The sequence below is a fragment of the Cervus canadensis genome, chromosome 3, assembly GCF_019320065.1.
Source record: "Cervus canadensis isolate Bull #8, Minnesota chromosome 3, ASM1932006v1, whole genome shotgun sequence".
In the NCBI taxonomy this organism is placed as follows: domain Eukaryota; kingdom Metazoa; phylum Chordata; class Mammalia; order Artiodactyla; family Cervidae; genus Cervus; species Cervus canadensis.
Window position 1 is genome coordinate 37,852,827 of NC_057388.1, and position 19,390 is coordinate 37,872,216.

A 19,390-nucleotide genomic window follows, 5' to 3' on the forward strand; every position below is an offset into this window, starting at 1 on the left:
AATTCCATGGTGTATATGTACCACAGCTTCCTTATCCATTCATCTGCTGATGGGCATCTAGGTTGCTTCCATGTCCTGGCTATTATAAACAGTGCTGCGATGAACATTGGGGTGCACGTGTCTCTTTCAGATCTGGTTTCCTCAGTGTGTATGCCCAGAAGTGGGATTGCTGGGTCATATGGCAGGTCTATTTCCAGTTTTTTAAGGAATCTCCACACTGTTTTCCATAGCGGCTGTACTAGTTTGCATTCCCACCAACAGTGTAAGAGGGTTCCCTTTTCTCCACACCCTCTCCAGCATTTATTGCTTGTAGACTTTTGGATAGCAGCCATCCTGACTGGCGTGTAATGGTACCTCATTGTGGTTTTGATTTGCATTTCTCTAATAATGAGTGATGTTGAGCAAAATTCCTTATGACTATACAGAGGAAGTGAGAAATTGATTTAAGGGACTAGATCTGATAGACAGAGTGCCTGGTGAACTATGGATGGAAGTTCCTAACATTGTACAGGAGACAGGAATCAAGACCATCCCCAAGAAAAAGAAATGCAAAAAAGCAAAATGGATGTCTGAGGAGGCCTTACAAATAGCTGTGAAAAGAAGGGGACTGAAAAGCAAAGGAGAAAAGGAAAGATATTCCCATCTGAATGCAGAGTTCCAAAGAATAGCAAGGAGAGATAAGAAAGCCTTCCTCAGTGATCAATGCAAAGAAATAGAGGAAAACAACAGAATGGGAAAGAATAGAGATCTCTTCAAGAAAATTAGAGATACCAAGGGAATATTTCATGCAAAGATGGGCTCAATAAAGGACAGAAATGGTATGGACCTAACAGAAGCAGAAGATATTAAGAAGAGGTGGCAAGAATACACAAAAGAACTGTACAAAAAAGATCTTCATGATCCAGATAATCACGATGGTGTGATCACTCATACAGAGCCAGACATCATGCAGTGTGAAGTCAAGTGGGCCTTAGGAAGCATCACCATGAACAAAGCTAGTGAAGGTGATGGAATTCCACTTGAGCTATTTCAAATCCTGGAAGACGATGTGGTGAAAGTTCTGCACTCAATATGCCAGCAAATTTGGAAAATTCAGCAGTGGCCACAGGACTGGAAAAGGTCAGTTTTCATTCCGGTCCCAAAGATAGGCAATCCCAAAGAATGCTCAAACTACCACACAATTGCACTCATCTCACATGCTAGTAAAGTAATGCTCAAAATTCTCCAAGCAAGACTTCAGCAATACATGAAGCATGAACTTCCAGATGTTCAAGCTGGTTTCAGGAAAGTCAGAGGAACCAGAGATCAAATTGCCAATATCCGCTGGATCATCAGAAAAGCAAGAGAGTTCCAGAAAAACATCTATTTCTGCTTTATTGACTATGCCAAAGCCTTTGATTGTGTGGATCACAATAAACTGTGGAAAATTCTGAAAGAGATGGGAATACCAGACCACCTGACCTGCCTCTTGAGAAACCTGTATGCAGGTCAGGAAGCAACAGTTAGAACTGGACATGGAACAACAGACTGGTTCCAAATAGGAAAAGAAGTACGTCAAGGCTGTAGATTGTCACCCTGATTATTTAACTTATATGCAGAGTACATCATGAGAAACGCTGGGCTGGAAGAAGCACAAGCTGGGATCAAGATTGCTGGGAGAAATATCAATAACCTCAGATAGGCAGATGACACCACCCTTATGGCAGAAGATGAAGAAGAACTAAAGAGCCTTTTGATGAAAGTGAAAGAGGAGACTGAAAAAGTTGGCTTAAAGCTCAACATTCAGAAAACTAAGATCATGGCATCCGGTCCCATCACTTCATGGGAAATAGATGGGGAAACAGTGAAAACAGTGGGTGACACTATTTTTCTTGGCTCCAAAATCACTGCAGATGGTGATTGCAGCAATGAAATTAAAAGACGCTTACTCCTTGTTAGGAAAGTTATGACCAACCTAGACAGCATATTAAAAAGCAGAGACATTACTTTGCCAACAAAGGTCCGTCTAATCAAGGCTATGTTTTTTCCAGTGGTCATGTATGGATGTGAGAGTTGGACTATAAAGAAAGCTGTACACTGAAGAATTGATGCTTTTGAACTGTGGTGTTGGGGAAGATTCTTGAGAGTCCCTTGGACTGCAAGGAGATCCAACCAGTCCATCCTAAAGGAGATCAGTCCTGGGTGTTCATTGGAAGGACTGATGCTGAAGCTGAAACTCCAGTACTTTGGCCACCTGATACAAAGAGCTGACTCATTGGAAAAGACCCTGATGCTGGGAAAGATTGGGGGCAGGAGGAGAAGGGGATGATAGAGGATGAAATGGTTGGATTGCATCACCAACTCGATGACATGGGTTTGGGTGGACTCCAGGAGTTGGTGATGGACAGGGAGGCCTGGTGTGCTGGGGTTCTTGGGGTCGCAGAGTCAGACACAGCTGAGAGACTGAACTGAACTGAACTCTATTATTACTATACTGAACTTTTTTTTTCATTTCTACAATGTGACAGTTTCAACTAATTGACCATAAATGTTTATTCCATTTAATGATGTCATTGGTTAAAGCCAGACATCAACTTGCTCATTTATAGTTATGTTTAGGGATTTTTTTCTTCCCCGACATTTACATGAATTTTCTCACGTAATTTTTCTCATGATATACTTTTACTAACTCTTCATGGCCTTTTGTCTACACAGATCTTGAACTGTCTATTTATTTTTCTCAATCTGTTTAAGTCTTTCTCAGCCAATTGATTTTAAGCAACTACAATCAAATAGATGTTGAAAGAAACTTATTTGCCATCTGGGCCTTATATGGCATATGATACTTGTTTGTTTGTTTTTTTTTAATTTAGCAAGTCTGTTGAATATTTTCTTCATATTTTGCATCCCAAATTATTTCAGATAAACAGACACTTTTTTTTTATCCCAGCAAAGAATCTATAAAGTTGTGTAAAAATTACCTTGATGCAACAGTGTCTTCCAAGCACATGTCTAGGCACTCTCCCAGTGGTCTTCAAACCAAAAAATCCCCAAACTTTAGATGGTTGAGTAGTATAATTTTAAGATCAATATAAAAATACACAGTGAGAAATTAGGGGAGAGAGATGTGCTAGGTTTACAAACAAGAAAGGATGCACGCAGGATGAAATCCTCACTGTACATGAATCCTGAGGCACATGATCGAGGAGCAAGTGAGTCTAAAATACTGAAAATGCTTGGGGTCAAATTCTGCCCTTTTATTGTTGTACTGGAGAGACACAGGGACAGGTATGGCCACAGCTGTGGACAAGTAGTGACCTGATGGATGGCACAGCTTTTTGTTTTCTACTTGTTACTGACAGCAGACAAACGGGACACCTCTGTGTGTGCGTGCATGCTAAGTTGTTGCAGTCGTGTCCAACTCTTTGCGACCCTGTGGACTGTAGCCTGCCACACTCCTCTCTTCAGGCATGAATCCTGGAGTGGTTGCCATGTCCTCCTCAGGGGATCTTCCTGACCCAAGGATCGAACCTGGGTCTCCTACATTGCAGGCAGATTCTTTACCGCTGAATCACCAGGGAAGCCCAGGATACCTCTTTGCCTCCTATAAATGTAGAATCTTAAACATTTACTGACTCATGTTTATTTGGTGTTTCCATTCCTTCTATTTTCAACAAATACTCTGCATCTGATGAGGCATACTGGCTTCTACCCTCAGTTTCATCTATCCTTGTTATTTGTTCTTTGGTTAGCAGAACTGAATACCCTTTTTAAAAAAACTGTACAATTTACACAAAGTTGTCTCTCCATACCCATGGGTTCTGCATCCACAGATTAAGCTATGTTTGGAGTTCAGTATGTACTTGCTGAATCTTGGGATGCAGAGAGTGGACATAGAGATCCAATTGTACTGTGCCATTTTACGTAAGGGCCTTGAGCTTCCCTGGATTTTTGTATCCATGGAGGTCTGGGCAAATCCCCTGCTAAATACCTAGGGATGACTGTATAACATTACCTTGGTTTCAGATATACAACATAGTTATACAGTGTGGTGATCACACCATAATAAGTCTGAAGTGAAGTGAAAGTTGCTCAGTCATGTCTAACTCTTCCCGACCCCATGGACTGTAGTCACCAGGCTCCTCTGTCCATGGGATTATCAGACAAGAATACTGGAGTGGGTTTCCATGCCCTTCAGGGGATCTTCCCAAGCCAGGGATCAAACCCGGGTCTCCTGCATTGCAGGCATATTCTTTACCATTTGAGCCACCAAGAAAGACCCTACTATAAGTCTAGTTAACTACTATCACTGTAAATAGTTACAGTTTTTCCCTGTGATAAAGACTCTTAAGATTGATTGTCTTAGCAGCTTTCACATGTGCAATAAGGTATTACTAACTAGAGTCATCATGCTGTACATGTTCAAGGCTTATTTTATAACTGTAGGTTTGTACTTTTTGACTTTCTTTCCTGACTTCACCTATGCCTACCCCTTGCCTCTGGCAACCACCAATGTATTTTCTGTATTTATGAGCTTGATTTTTTTTTATTTTGGATTCTGTATATGAATGAGATCATACCATGTTTGTCTTTCTCTCTTTGACTTATTTCACTTAGCACAATGCCCTCAAGATTTGTTCATGTCATCACAAATGGCAATATGTCATTTTTCATGACTGAATAATATTCCATTGTGTTTGTTTATCTATCACAATTTCTCTGTCCTTCCATTCCTCAGTGAACACTTAAGTTGTTTCCTGATTTTGGCTTTCGTCAATAATGCTGCAACAATATGGGGAATGCATATATCTTTCAAAATTAGTGTTTTTGTTTTCTTCAAAAAATGCCTAGAAGTAGAAATCCTGAATCTTATGGTATTTTTAATTTTTTTGAAGAACTTCCACTGTTTCTCCATGTTGTGTGCTCCAATTTACATTCCCAACAACAGTGCACAAGGGTTTCCTTTTCTCCATATCTTTTCCAACACTTGCTGTTTCTTGTCTTTTTAATGACAGCCATTCTAATTAATGTGCAGTGGTATCTCATTGTGGTTGTGATTTGCAGTTCAACTACCTGTTAGGCCATTTGTATATATTCATTTGAAAAATATCTATTCAGATCTTCTTCCAGTTGTTTAACCAGATTTTTTTTTCTATTCATTAAGAATTTTTTATTCTTTATGTATTTCACATATTAGCCTCTTATCAAATACATGATTTGCAAATATTTTCTCCTATTCCATAGTTTGTCTTTTCATTTTATTGGTTTCCTTTACTCTGCTAAAACTTTTGAATTTGATGTAGTTCATTTGTTTTCCTTTTGTTGCAAAATTTGAAAAAAAAAAAAATCAAGATTGTTGTCAGAGAGCTTACTGCATATGTTTTCTTCCAAGAGTTGTATGGTTTCAGGCCTAACATTCAAGTATTCAGTGCATTTTGAGTTAATTTTTGTGTATGGTATGAGATAGTGGTCTAGTGTCAGTTATTTACATGTGGCTGTCAAGGTTTTGCACCAACATCTATTGAAGAGATTATTTTTCCCTGTTATATATTCTGAACTACTTTGTTGTAAATTATTGACCATATATGCATAGGTTTATTGCTGCAGTCTCTAGTCTGTTCCATTAATATATGTCTGTTTTTATGCTAATAACATCCTGTTTTGCTTTGTAATATAGTTTGGAATCAGGGTGTATGATGCCTCCAGCTTTGTTCTTCTTTCTCAAAATTGCTCAAAATTCAGAATTTTTATGGTTCAACAGAAGTTACAATATTTCAGGTATACAGCAAAAGATTTAAACACACATATTGTTTTTCAGATTCATTGCCATTGTAGGTTATTATAAGATATTGAATATAGTTCCCTGTGCTATACAGTAGGTCCTTTTTGTTTATTTTATGTATAGTATCATGTATCTGTTAATCCCCTATTGCCAGTTTATTCCTCCCCTCTTTGTCCTTTGCTAACCATGAGTTTGTTTTCTCTGTGAGTCTATAGTACAGTTCTCTTTCTCTGACATACTTGTCTTAGTATGATAATCTCATAGATCCATCCATGTGACTTCAAATGGAATTATTTCATTCTTTTTTGTATGCCTGAGTATATATTCTGGTATAAATCATACACGTTTACATTATCTAGTGTGATCATAGTTTTATGCCCTTTTGGCCTGCAAAGTCAAGTGTTCTAGAGGTGTGCTTTGGGTGGCACTTGCAAAAATCAGGGCTCCAGACAAGGAAAATAGTTCTTTTCTGAAAGATACTGGTGAGGTATAGTGAGGCAGAATGAGAGCACAGAGATGATGTTTGCCAGCTTATGTTCAATAGGCCTCTAGATAAATGCTAATCCTGAAGTCTGCCCCTGAGGTCAAAGCTCCAGATCAGGCAAAGAGGTCTCTTTCACAGAAAGAACAGGAGTATTTCAGTCTGCTGAATGTGCAGTGTCCTTGGCATGGTAGTCTGCCAGGAGCTGTCAGTTCAAATGATATAGTCCCATCAGAGAAAGAGAAGCCCCACTGGCCTCTAGAGCCAGGCAATCAAGAGCTATCCCCAGGGAAGCACTCTCCAAATCCAGAGCACCAGATATAAAAGTCTAATCACCAAATCTGGGTTAAAGGTCCCCTCTGAGAGACTTTGCCAACAAAAGTCCATCTAGTCAAAGCTATGATTTTTCCAGTAGTCATGTATGGATATGAGAGTTGGACTATAAAGAAAGCTGAGCACTGAAGAATTGATGCTTTTGAACTGTGGTGTTGGAGAAGACTCTTAAGAGTCCCTTGGACTGTGAGGAGATCCAACCAGTCCATCCTAAAGGAAATCAGTCCTGAATATTCATTGGAAGGACTGATGCTGAAGTTGAAACTCCAGTACTTTGGCCACCTGATGTGAAGAACTGACTCATTGGAAAAGACCCTGATGCTGGGAAAGATTGAAGGCAGGAGAAGAAGGGGACAACAGAGGTTGGATGGCATCACTGATTCAATGGACATGAGTTTGAATAAGCTCCGGGAGTTGGTGATGGACAGGGAAGCCTGGCATGCTGCATTCCATGGGGTTGCAGAGTTGGACATGACTGAGTGAATGGACTAAATTGGGAGATACTGGTTCTCCTCAGCACTGCAGAGGGAGAATGTGAAATTGGCACCTGCTGGCTGGAGTAGGGCAGAGGGGTAGCATAGCATGATGTCCAAGGTGGGACAGGGGAGGTGGCCCCTGCCTGCTAGAACAAGGCAGAGCAAGTGTGTGAAGATGGTGTTGCAATCCTCTCTCCCCAGAAGGCCTGTGTGTGTGTGAAATGAGATGCCTGCCACACAGTCTGACATTTTAAGGTTAGCAATTGAGCATCTTTCATATGCATTTTGCGTGCCTCTTGTTCTGCTGCTTCTGTACCTGGCCCTGGGGCAGGTGAATCTGCACATGTGAGGCCTTTAAGGGTCATTTCTCATTTTGTTATACCTTTGTGGGTCTTGTGGACGCAAGACCCATTGACTTAGAAAGCTGTATGTTCAGGGGGCTCACCTCTCAGTTGTAGATCTTAAAACTTAGGGTGCCCAGTTGTAGAGTCATACTCTTTGCTCCTTAGGAAGCAGCTGTGAGTTTTGAATTTCTTCCTGAATGATGATAGCTGAGCTAGGTGTTGGGTTTATGGCAAAATTATGTCTCAACCTCTCCTACCCGCTTATTGTTGGATTTTTCCCATTTGCTCTATGTTTCAGTTCAGTTCGGTCACTCAGTCATGTCCGACTCTTTGTGAACCCACGGACTGTAGCACACCAGGCTTCCCTGCCCATCACCAACTCCCAGAGCTTGCTCAAACTCATGTCCATTGAGTGGATGATGCCATCCACCCATCTCAATCTCTGTTGTCCCCTTCTCTAACTGCCTTCAATCTTTCCCAGCATCAGGGTCTTTTCCAAGGAGTTAGTTCTTCATATTAGGTGGCCAAACTACTAGAGCTTCAGCATCAGTCTTTCTAATGAATATTCAGGACAGGTTTCTTTAGGGTTGACTGGTTTGATCTCCTTGCAGCCCAAGGGACTCTCAAGAGGCTTCTCCAACACCACAGTTCAAAAGCCTCAGTTCTTCAGCACTCAGATTTCTTTATGGTCCAACTCTCACATTCATACATAACTCCTGGAAAAAACTATAGCTTTGACTAGATGGACTTTGTCAGCAAAGTAATGTCTCTGCCTTTTAATATGCTGTCTAGGTTTATCACAGCTTTTCTTCCAAGGAGCAAACATCTTTTAATTTCATGACTGCAGTCACCATCTGAAGTGACTTTGGAGCCCCCCCCAAATAAAGTCTCTCACCATTTCCATTGTTTCCCCATCTATTTGCAATGTAGTAATGGGACTGGATGCCATGATCTTAGTTTTATGAATGTTGACTTTTAAGCCAGCTTTTTCACTCTCCTCTTTCACTTTCATCAAGAGGCTCTTTAGTTCCTCTTCGCTTTCTTCCTTAAGGCAGGTGTCATCTGCATATCTGAGATTATTGATATTTCTCACTGCAATCTAGACTCCAGCTTGTGCTTCATCCAGTCCAGCATTTCAAATGATGTACTCTGCATATAAGTTAAATAAGCAGGGTGACAATATACAGTGTTGGCGTACTCCTTTCCTGATTTGGAACTAGTTGGTTGTTCATGTCCAGTTCTAACTGTTCCTTCTTGACCTGCATACACATTTCTCAGAAGGCTGGTAAGATGGTCTGGCATTCCCATCTGTTTATTATTCATGGCTTATTGTGATCCATAAAGTCAAAGGCTTTGGCGTAGTCAGTAAAGCAGAAGTAGATGTTTTCCTGGAATTGGCTTGCTTTTTCTGTGGTCCAAAGGATGGTGGCAATTTGATCTCTGGTGCCTCTGCCTTTTATAAATTCAGCTTGAACATCTGAAAGTTCTCAATTCACGTGGTGTTGATGTCTAGTTTGGAGAATTTTGAGCATTACCTTGCTAGAGTGTGAGATGAGTGCAATTGTGTGATAATTTGAACATTCTTTCACATTGTCCTTCTTCAGGATTGGAATGAAAACGGACCTTTTCCAGGCCTGTGGCCACCACTGAGTTTTCCAAATTTGCTGGCATATTGAGTGCAGCACTTTCACAGCATCATCTTTCAGGATTTGAAATAGCACAGCTGGAATTCCATCTCTTCCACTAGCTTTGTTTGTAGTGTTGCTTCCTAAGGCCCACTTGACTTCACATTCCAGGATGTCTGGCTCTAGATGAGTGATCACAGCAGCATGCTTATCTGGGTCGTGAAGATCTTTTTTGTACAGTCCTTCTGTGTATTCTTGCCACCTCTTCTTAATATCTTCTGCTTCTGTTATGTCCATACCGTTTCTGTCCTTTATTGAGCCCATCTTTGCATGAAATGTTCCCTTGGTATCTCTAATTTTCTTTAAGAGATCTAGTCTTTCATATTCTGTTGTTTTCCTCTATTTCTTTGCATTGCTCTCTTAGGAAGGCTTTCTTATCTCTCCTTGCTGTTCTTTGGAACTCTGCATACAGATGGGTGTACCTTTCCTTTTCTTCTCTGCCTTTCACTTCTCTTCTCAGCTATCTATAAGGTCTCCTCAGACAACCATTTTGGCTTTTTGCATTTCTTTTTTGGGGAATGATTTTGATTACCACCTCCTTTACAATGTCATGAGCCTCTATCCATAGTTCTTCAGGCATTCTGTCTGTCAGGTCTAATCCTTTGTATCTGTTTGTCACTTCCACTGTATAATCATAAGGAATTTGATTTAGGTCATATCTGAATGGTCTAGTGGTTTCCCCTAGTTTCTTCAATTTAAGTCTGAATTTTGTAATAAAGAGTTTATGAGCGGAGCCACAGTCAGCTCACAGTCTTGTTTTGCTGACATTATAGAGCTTCTCCACCTTTGGCTGCAAAGAATATAATCAGTCTGATTTTGGTATTGACCATTTGGTAATGTCCATGTGTGGAGTCATCTCTTGTGTTGTTGGAAGGCTGTGTTTGCTATGACTAGTGCGTTCTCTTGGCAAAACCATCTAAAGATGTTTACAATAACTAAATCCTCTTCTTTAATACTTAGAAAGTGGGATTTGTAAAACTATCTTCCACTAATTACTTATCCTGTCATATATAGTACCATCTTTCCATAATGACCATAGTCCTCACCTGTGTAGACTGAATGTAGTGTTAGGGCAGAACAGCTGTAGCCTTGACTTCTGGACTCTAGGTAGGTTGGAGCTCGGTTCTCTCCTCCACACTGGCCTTATTTATGCTTCTGTGACTGTGTAGACACTCATTCTTTCCAGAAAAAAGCCCTTGTCTTTGTAGTCTCCTCCTTGCTCCTGCTTGTCCCTCTCAAGACATCCTCCAGGGAAGAAATCCAACCCATTATTTTGCCCAGATTAAAGCTCTGTAGCTGTTAATACATTCCTTATAATTTGTGTAATATATAAAATGACTGGATGCTGAAGAGCCCATTTATTCAATAAATAGATAATTTCTACCTCAGATGAACTCTGGGAAATATCTCCAGTGTTAATATCTCTTCCCTGCTCCTGACCTATCTTCTTCTTTACATGCAGTAAATATGAATATTTGTCATGAATACTGTCAAACAGATAAAAGAACTCCTTCCATAAGATTCAGAGTCAAGTTACTATTGCTTCACCCTCTACCCTGCTAAGCTGATTAGCTCTATGACCATCTGAAAATAGCATTTTCAAATTTCACAGAGCAAACGACAAAGCTAAGTGAAATGCTGCTGCCGCTGCTAACTTGCCTCAGTCATGTTTGACTCTGTGTGAACCCATAGACGGCAGCCCACCAGGCTCCTTCGTCCCTGGGATTCTCCAGGCAAGAACACTGGAGTGGGCTGCCATTTCCTTCTCCAATACATGCATACTAAGTTGATTTAGTCGTGTCCGACTCTGTGTGACCCCATAAACGGCAGCCCACCAGGCTCTTCTGTCCACAGGATTCTCTGGGCAAGAATACTAGAGTGGGTTGCCATTTCCTTCTGCTAAGTGAAATATTTATAGAAAATTGTCAAGCACGATGAACTTTCCTCTCATAGCAGTATGCTTGTATAGGTTCACTCTCTTAAGTCATTCTGTAATAAATCTACCCAATACCAAGAACAAGACAAATAAAACTGTTACACAGGTGGTCTAATTTCACTGTGATTTAAATGTGGGCATTTTTACTTCCTTGTGACTAGAAAACACTTTGGTATCCTACCAAACTACAGATTCTGATTCAGTAGGTCTAGGGTAGAACCTGAGATTCTGCATTGTTAAGAAGTTCACAGGTGATGCTGAGGTACATGGCTCAGATTTCACCCAGTGAAATAAACAAGACTTTAAACCGTTTGTCCTTAACTATGTCACTCATGAAGCTAGTTCCTTCATGAGTGTATAGAATGGAGAATTTCGGAAATATGCGCACATAAGCTTACTAGCATCTGAGAACAGTTGGGAAAAGAGAATAGGAGTTAATATGTAAAAAATTCAGATAGGGTCAATAATAGCTAATATATAGTTAAAATAGTAATATCAAATAACATTCAAATCATATACATTCAAAACTAAATAAATGAAAAGCAAATCATTTTTCTACTAAAGGAAAATTTTATTTTCACAAATATTTAATAATGCAGCTACCTTTGAGCCAAGAAAGGAAAAAGCAGAGTATGCCTGTATTTTTTTGATACCAGTATTTGGCACTAATTCATCTTTAGTTCATTAACTCAACTTGCTGTAAATAACTCAGAAAAACAAGTATAGGTAATTCTGTAAGTATATGCAGAAAAGCATAATGAATAGTGATTAATTAAGTGGAGTGGTTATTTATAGTTGTAGGTGACCATGAAGAGGCAGACAAAGAGAAGGCAGCCACAGTGTCTCTAACACATTGAACTTCAACCAGAAATGCTGAACTGACAGAACACACTTGCAACAAACTCCAGCTAGAAAGATATTCTGTAATTCAGACCAGACATGGATAATGGGTTAATAAGATCAACAGATTATCACACATGTAAAAATCTAACATATAGCTATGTTTCCCCTAAGATGACACCCCCTTTAACCTCTTTTTCTGGGTACTGAAAGATCTATACATTTTCTTTTCTTCATGTGCTTGTCAGCAACCGTAAGCCTCAACCCATTTTAAGATGCCACAGATTCTCCAATTTATGTTAACCCCTTTGCAGATGATACAGGTTTTCAAACTTTAAGTTTTAAACACCTGGTTTTTTGGGGTGATTTAACAATGTTGAATAAAAACGTGCCTCTTTAAAATATGGGGCAATTTTTCAATTAAAAAAAGCAGGCTAATCCATCCATGTGTACAATTATACTTGCTCTGGGGCAATTAAGTCAACATGAGACATATTCCCTAAAGTGCCCTGCTCCCGCCTCAGCACATGCATGTGGAAGCATCGTGCACACATCCAAACTCACTCGTCATATAAAAATAACTGTCTCCCATTTTTAAAATAAAGTATTGTACTTTCTACTAGGTATTTTTAATGTATTTCATTTATCTTTATGTATGGATTGTTTTTCCTTTTGTAAATTTACAGAATTTAAAGAAATATGGTACGGAATGATAAAAATTAGAATACAGAGAGTACTATGGACTCCTAAGTCAGAACCTCTCTCCCCCCCTGCCAGTGCAGAAGACCCAGGAGGGGCAGGTTCCATCTCTGGGTCAGAAAGACCCTCTGGAGAAGGGTATGGCAACCCACTGCAGTATTCTTGCCTGGCGAATCCCATGGACAGAGGAGCCTGGCGAGCTACAGTCCATAGGGTTGCAGTCAGAAATGACTGAAGCGACTTAGCACGCAAATAATATGAGGTGCATTTCTGTATGAAGATTTAAAATTTGAGTCATTGATTGGTTATACAGTTCTATCTACCCTTAGGTGGGTATGTAATTTTTTATTCAATTCTTCTGAACTATTTCTGCTTTACATTCAACCCTATTTAGTTTAAGACTGAAAGAAGTATCCTTTATATTCTTCCTAAATCAACATGTCCACAGGTATTCTAATGTAGTGAAAGTAGACTCAGTATCAGAAGACAGATGTCTAGGATCTCACATGATGTTTTGCCAAAAGTTTTACTTTCCTTTAGGTGTGATGAATTCATTAACAAAAGAAACCACTCCTTAGTCACAAATAAACAATTTCAATTTTTATGGATAATTATTTGAGTTAATTTCAATATACAGTCACTTTAAAAAGGAAATACAAGCAATGAAGAAGTCACAGCTTATACATCACCAGATTGGGCCTATCCATATCCAGACTTGAGCAGCACTGAGAAGTCCCTCCTTAATCTGGAGCCCCAACAGGGAAAGGGTCCTGGAAAGTACATCTACCCCATGGGTGAGACTTCAGATTGAAGTTTTGAGGTCTCCCATTTACAATCCCAGGCCACACACAAACATAGCATCATCAGTTTGCTTGCAAAATTGCAGTTTTGGTTTTTAACTTTTACAATGCTGTTTGTTTCACCTTGTGAGTTGTCAACATTTCTTAGAACCCCTAGGGGGCTCGTAAGGCCTTCAGAGGTTTAGTAGATTCCAAGATCCCCTCTCTTTCTCATATAAAATACTGTCTGACTGGCGGGACTTACAGGCAGGCACGGAATTCAGGCAGTGTCCAGGCAGGTCAGAAACCTGCTCTCCTGCTCCTGAAGCCTGAATTACACTTTGTTCATTTTAATTTCTCGAACACATCCCCATATTTTAGGAGGTTACTTTTTCTATTCCCAGGAAATGAAAGGATATTACATCAGTATGTTTTGAATATCTTCAAGATTTTTCCAAAGATCCTTCCAAACTGGTGTTATCTCGGTTTGCAGTTTTTGGTATTTATTTACCCTGGCAACTGACATGACAAGATTATTCCTGATTTTAGTATCTAAACAAACCAGTTACTAATAATTTATCCTGTAAAACACAAGGCAGAACGTGGTCCATCATCCCCTTCTATGGAGAGCCTTTTTAGGAGGACTTGTGGTCTCTGCCATAAGTGAACTTCTGCTTAAGAAAGCAGGACTACCAAGCAACACATCTTCTGGTAGAAAGGAAAGGTCTTTCATAATCTAGAATTTAAGTTCTGTACCTTTAAAGCATGACCAGCTATCTTTTTATTTCCTTATCCCCCAACTGGCTCAAAAATTAGATAAGGGAAAAGTTGTAAAGATTGAATTTAGAAATAATATTTCAAAAGGAAATATTAGATTCATACAGAAACAAAAATTCAGATAGAACAATTAGAAAACTAGAGTAAATGTTTTGTGACACAAGAGGAACTAGACAAAGTACAAGATTTTAAGGAACATCTTTTAATGTTCAAAACCAGTCTTTCTGAGGTGACAATGAAAGCAAGAAATTTTACAACAAATGACTATGAGTGAACATTCTACAGCTAGTAATCTCCCACACAATAATTTCTGTATTATCATTTACATCTCTTAGTGCTAGCACAGCTTCTGAAGTTGCCAAGCATAAGGTGTATGCAACTGAGTAGAAAGATGAAAATTTGCTCAGATTTCCAGGAGAGCGGTAGAACATGGAAGATAGCAAAGTTCTCAAACATGTCCAAATGCATGCATGCTGCTGCTGCTAAGTCACCAGTCGTGTCCGACTCTGTGTGACCCCACAGACGTCAGCCCACCAGGCTCCCCCGTCCCTGGGATTCTCCAGGCAAGAACACTGGAGTGGGTTGCCATTTCCTTCTCTAATGTCCAAATGCATAACCACTGACAAAAATATAAGCCCGTATTGTTATAAATACCATGGCTATAATGCCTTGCTGATGCTGTACAAAGGATTCCATTGAGAAAAAAACTTGAGTAATGTATAATAGATGGTTCATAGGCCAGTCATTTAGTTTACGTTTTCAAATATCTTTCAAAATATTTGCTCTTCAGAGGCAATGTACTGACAGTACTGGGGTCTGTGTTTTGCAGGGATACTGATGAGGGTAGTGATGTTTTCCTTTCGATGAGGAAGGCTAGTGCTCAGGGTCCAGGAATTGTGTAGAATGACCATCTCTCTGCTGAATTTAGCATTGGGAATAAATTGGTGAATCAGTACCAATAAAAATAAGTGGATCATGCTCAAGCCACATCTGTAGAAACTGAAGTCCATTCCATTGTGAACATGTTGAATTTTTAAAAGTGCTGGTTTTTTGTTCAAAGTGTGGATTTTAATGATGTCTTAATAATCCTTTTGAAATGTGCTGCTGCTTATGGGGGGAGGGGTAGAGGGAGGGAGAGTCACCAGTTCTTGAACTGTAAGATAAGGTGTGTTTTGCAAAAATAAAGCATGAAAATCTTGACTTTTGTAAGGTCATATTAAGAAAGGTCCTGACATAGCTGGTGCATAAATGTAGAGACTCTTTTGCTCCCTGGAAAGAAGAAAGATAAGGTACATATCAGAAATTCATGGAAAAATAGTTAAGACTCAAATTCTATATATTAAAGATGTTATACTTTCTAGAAATCAGTCCAATTTCTCCAGCTGTAGAGAAAATTTCTCTGATGTACTTCATGGATAAGGCAGTTATTTTCCCATTCCAGGGAACATGGAAGACTCCTTCCCAACTCTCAAGAGCTGCACACAGTCATATAAGGAGGGTCACTCATTAAGTCTGCTCTTCATGAGCATTTCCACTCTTTGCTGTGCTTTCAGACCATCTTCCATTTAGTGGTGTATGTACTACTACTTTTGAAAAGACTGTTGGCTTATTCTCTTTGTGATCCATTGAATAAATCCACACCTTCACTCTCCCATTTTTACTTTATTCCCTCAGTACAGTGTCTCCTTATTTTTCAGTCGTTTATAAATCTTCCCAAAGGCATAATTAATTATAATATTCAACATGAGGCCTGTTTAAGGAATTCTATATCTGTGATTTGTCTAAATCTAGTAAATCAACTAATCAACCTAGAAAATTTTTCTTCTCTATTTGTAAAGAAAAAAGACATTCCATTGTATAAAGAACAGTTACTTTCCTTGTAACAGTCAGATGTTTAAGCCAAACCAATATACTTGTTGATAAAGACACTCTGGAAAGTTTTCAATCTTTTACATTCAGCTGCACAGCTGTGCTGAATCGTTCAGTTGTGTCCAACTCATTGTGACCACATAGACTGTAGCCCTCCAGGCTCCTCTATCCATGGGGATTCTCCAGGCAAGAATACTGAAGTGGACTGCCATATCCTCCTCCAGGGGATCTTCCCAACCCAGGAATCAAACCAGGGTCTCCTGCATTGCAGGCGAATTCTTTACCTGCTGAGCTACCAGGGGAGCCCAAGCTACATAGAGACCCAAGATGTTGACATTCAGGGCTCATTAAGCACTGATGAAATAGGCTATGTAATTTTAATAGAGGATAATACCAAAAAATTTACAACTACTATAGTTCATTTTGAAAAGCTAATTTTCCCACTAGAACAAGTTTTTGTTTTAACTTGGCTTTTCAATAGATGATATTTTGGTCTATTATATAAATGGTCATATGAATTACTGTGTTTAAACATGTTACTGGATTGATGACAGGTTTTAAAGATGATGCCATGTCTCCTTTATTATAATGTGAATGTATTAGCATTTTGAATACATTCTGTCCAAATAGACTGTAGGCAGAATTGTTCAGTCTCCTTTTAAGGAAATATATATAGGCAGAAAGCATCAGATCAAAAGATCAAGTTGCCTTCCTCAGTCTAAGCTTTCAATCTCACGAACACACACACACAAAATTGGTCCAAAAAGGCAAGTTTGTTTTTTAAATCTTCAATTTAACTAATTCAAACTTTGAAAATAGACAGTATTATACTGTTAAAATTTAGTTTTCTGTAATGTCTCCAAAAAACAGAATGGATGCTGATACATCCATGGCTACTGGAAAAATCATAAATTTTAACTAGGGAGGGCAGGGGCGGTGACCGAGAGGAGCTACCCTACCTCTGGGGTCAGGGGTGGCGGTCGAGAGGCGCTACCACACGCCTGAGGACAGGGGCTGTGGCCAAGAGGAGCAATCCCAGTTCCAAGGAGCAGCTGCTGTGGGGCACAGGAGGGCTGAGAGGAACTACTCCACGTTCAAGGTCAGGAGGGGCGGCCGTGAGAAGATACCCCTCGTCCAAGGTAAGGAGCAGCGGCTGCGCTTTGCTGGAGCAGCCGTGAAGAGATACCCCACGTCCAAGGTAAGAGAAGCCCAAGACGGTAGGTGTTGCCAGAGGGCATCAGAGGGCAGACCCACTAATAATAATCACAGAAAACTAGCCAATCTGATCACAGGACCACAGTCGTGTCTAAATCAATGAAACTAAGCCATGCTGTATAGGGCCACCCAAGACGGTCGGGTCATGGTGGAGAGGTCTGACAGAATGTGGTCCACTGGAGAAGGGAATGGCAAACCACTTCAGTATTCTTGCCTTGAGAACCCCATGAACACTATGAGAAGGCAAAATGATAGGATACTGAAAGAGGAACTCCACAGGTCAGTAGGTGCCCAACATGCTAATGGATATCAATGGAGAAATAACTCCACAAAGAATGAAGGGATGGAGCCAAAGCAAGAACAATACCAAGTTTTGGATGTGACTGGTGATAGAAGCAAGGTCCGATGCTGCAAAGAGCAATATTGCATAGTAACCTGGAATGTTAGGTCCATGAATCAAGGCAAACTGGAAGTGGTCAAACAGGAGATGGCGAGAGTGAATGTCGACATTCTAGGAGTCAGCGAACTAAAATGGACTGGAATGGGTGAATTTAACTCAGATATCTGACCATTATATCTACTACTGTGGGCAGGAATCCCTTAGAAGAAATGGAGTAGCATCATGGTCAACAAAAGACTCCGAAATGCAGTACTTGGATGCAATCTCACAAACGACAGAGTGATCTCTGCTCATTTCCAAGGCAAACCTTACCGTTCAATATCACGGTAATCCAAGCCTATGCCCCAACCAGTAATGCTGAAGACGCTGAAGTTGAATGGTTCTATGAAGACCTACAAGACCTTTTAGAACTAACACCCGAAAAAGATGTCCTTGTCATTATAGGGGACTGGAATGCAAAAGTAGGAAGTCAAGAAACACCTGGAGTAACAGGCAAATTTGGCCTTGGAGTACAGAATGAAGCAGGGCAAAGGCTAATAGAGTTTTGCCAAGAGAATGTGGTCATAGCAAACACCCTCTTCCAACAACACAAGAGAAGACTCTACACATGGACATCACCAGAGGGTCAACACCTAAATCAGATTGATTATATTCTTTGCAGCCAAAGATGGAGAAGCTCTATACCGTCAGCAAAAACAAGACCAGGAGCTGACTATGGCTCAGGTCGTGAACTCCTTATTGCCAAATTCAGACTGAAATTGAAGAAAGTAGGAAAAAACCACTAGACCATTCAGGTGTGACCTAAATCAAATCCCTTATGACTATACAGTGGAAGTGAGAAATAGATTTAAGGGACTAGATCTGATAGAGAGCCTGATGAACTATGGACAGAGGTTCGTGACATTGTACAGGAAACAGGGATCAAGGCCATCCCCATGGAAAAGAAATGCAAAAAGGCAAAATGGTTGTCTGAGGAGGCCTTACAAATAGCTGTGAGAAGAAGAGAAGTGAAAAGCAAAGGAGAAAAGGAAAGATATACCCATTTGAATGCAGAGTTCCAAAGAATAGCAAGGAGAGAGAAGAAAGCCTTCCTCAGTGATCAATGCAAATAAATAGAGGAAAACAACAGAATGGGAAAGAGTAGAGATCTCTTCAAGAAAATTAGAGATATCAACAGAACATTTCAGGCAAAGATGGGTTCAATAAAGGACAGAAATGGTATGGAACTAACAAAAGCAGAAGATATTATGAAGAGGTGTCAAGAATACACAAAAGAACTGTACAAAAAAGATCTTCATGACCCAGATAATCATGATGGTGTGATCACTCACCTAGAGCCAGACAGCCTGGAATGTGAAGTCAAGTGGGCCTTAGAAAGCATCACTACGAACAAAGCTAGTGGAGGTGATGGAATTCCAGTTGAGCTATTTCAAATCCTGAAAGATGATGCTGTGAAAGTTCTGCACTCAATATGCCAGCAAATTTGGAAAACTCAGCAGTGGCCACAGGACTGGAAAAGGTCAGTTTTCATTCCGGTCCCAAAGATAGGCAATCCCAAAGAATGCTCAAACTACCGCACAATTGCACTCATCTCTCATGCTAGTAAAGTAATACTCAAAATTCTCCAAGCCAGGCTTCAGCAATACGTGAACCAGGAACTTCCAGATGTTCAAGCTGGTTTTAGGAAAGGCAGAGGAACCAGAGATCAAATTGCCAATATCCGCTGGATCATCAGAAAAGCAAGAGAGTTCCAGAAAAACATCTATTTCTGCTTTATTGACTATGCCAAAGCCTT

At 40.0% G+C, this 19,390-nt stretch overlaps 1 protein-coding gene across 7 annotated transcripts in view; it reads right to left on the reverse strand.

Annotated features, from left to right (window-relative positions):
* Positions 1 to 13,142: 13,142 nt before the first annotated feature.
* The window catches only part of LOC122438252 (platelet glycoprotein 4), a 94,542-nt gene continuing 88,294 nt past the window's right edge, over positions 13,143 to 19,390 (reverse strand). For all 7 annotated transcript variants that reach the window (XM_043462926.1, XM_043462923.1, XM_043462928.1 and 4 more), the window contains one exon: positions 13,143 to 15,380. The gene's annotated coding sequence lies outside the window, so the exon portion shown is untranslated. The remainder of the gene's footprint in view (positions 15,381 to 19,390) is intronic.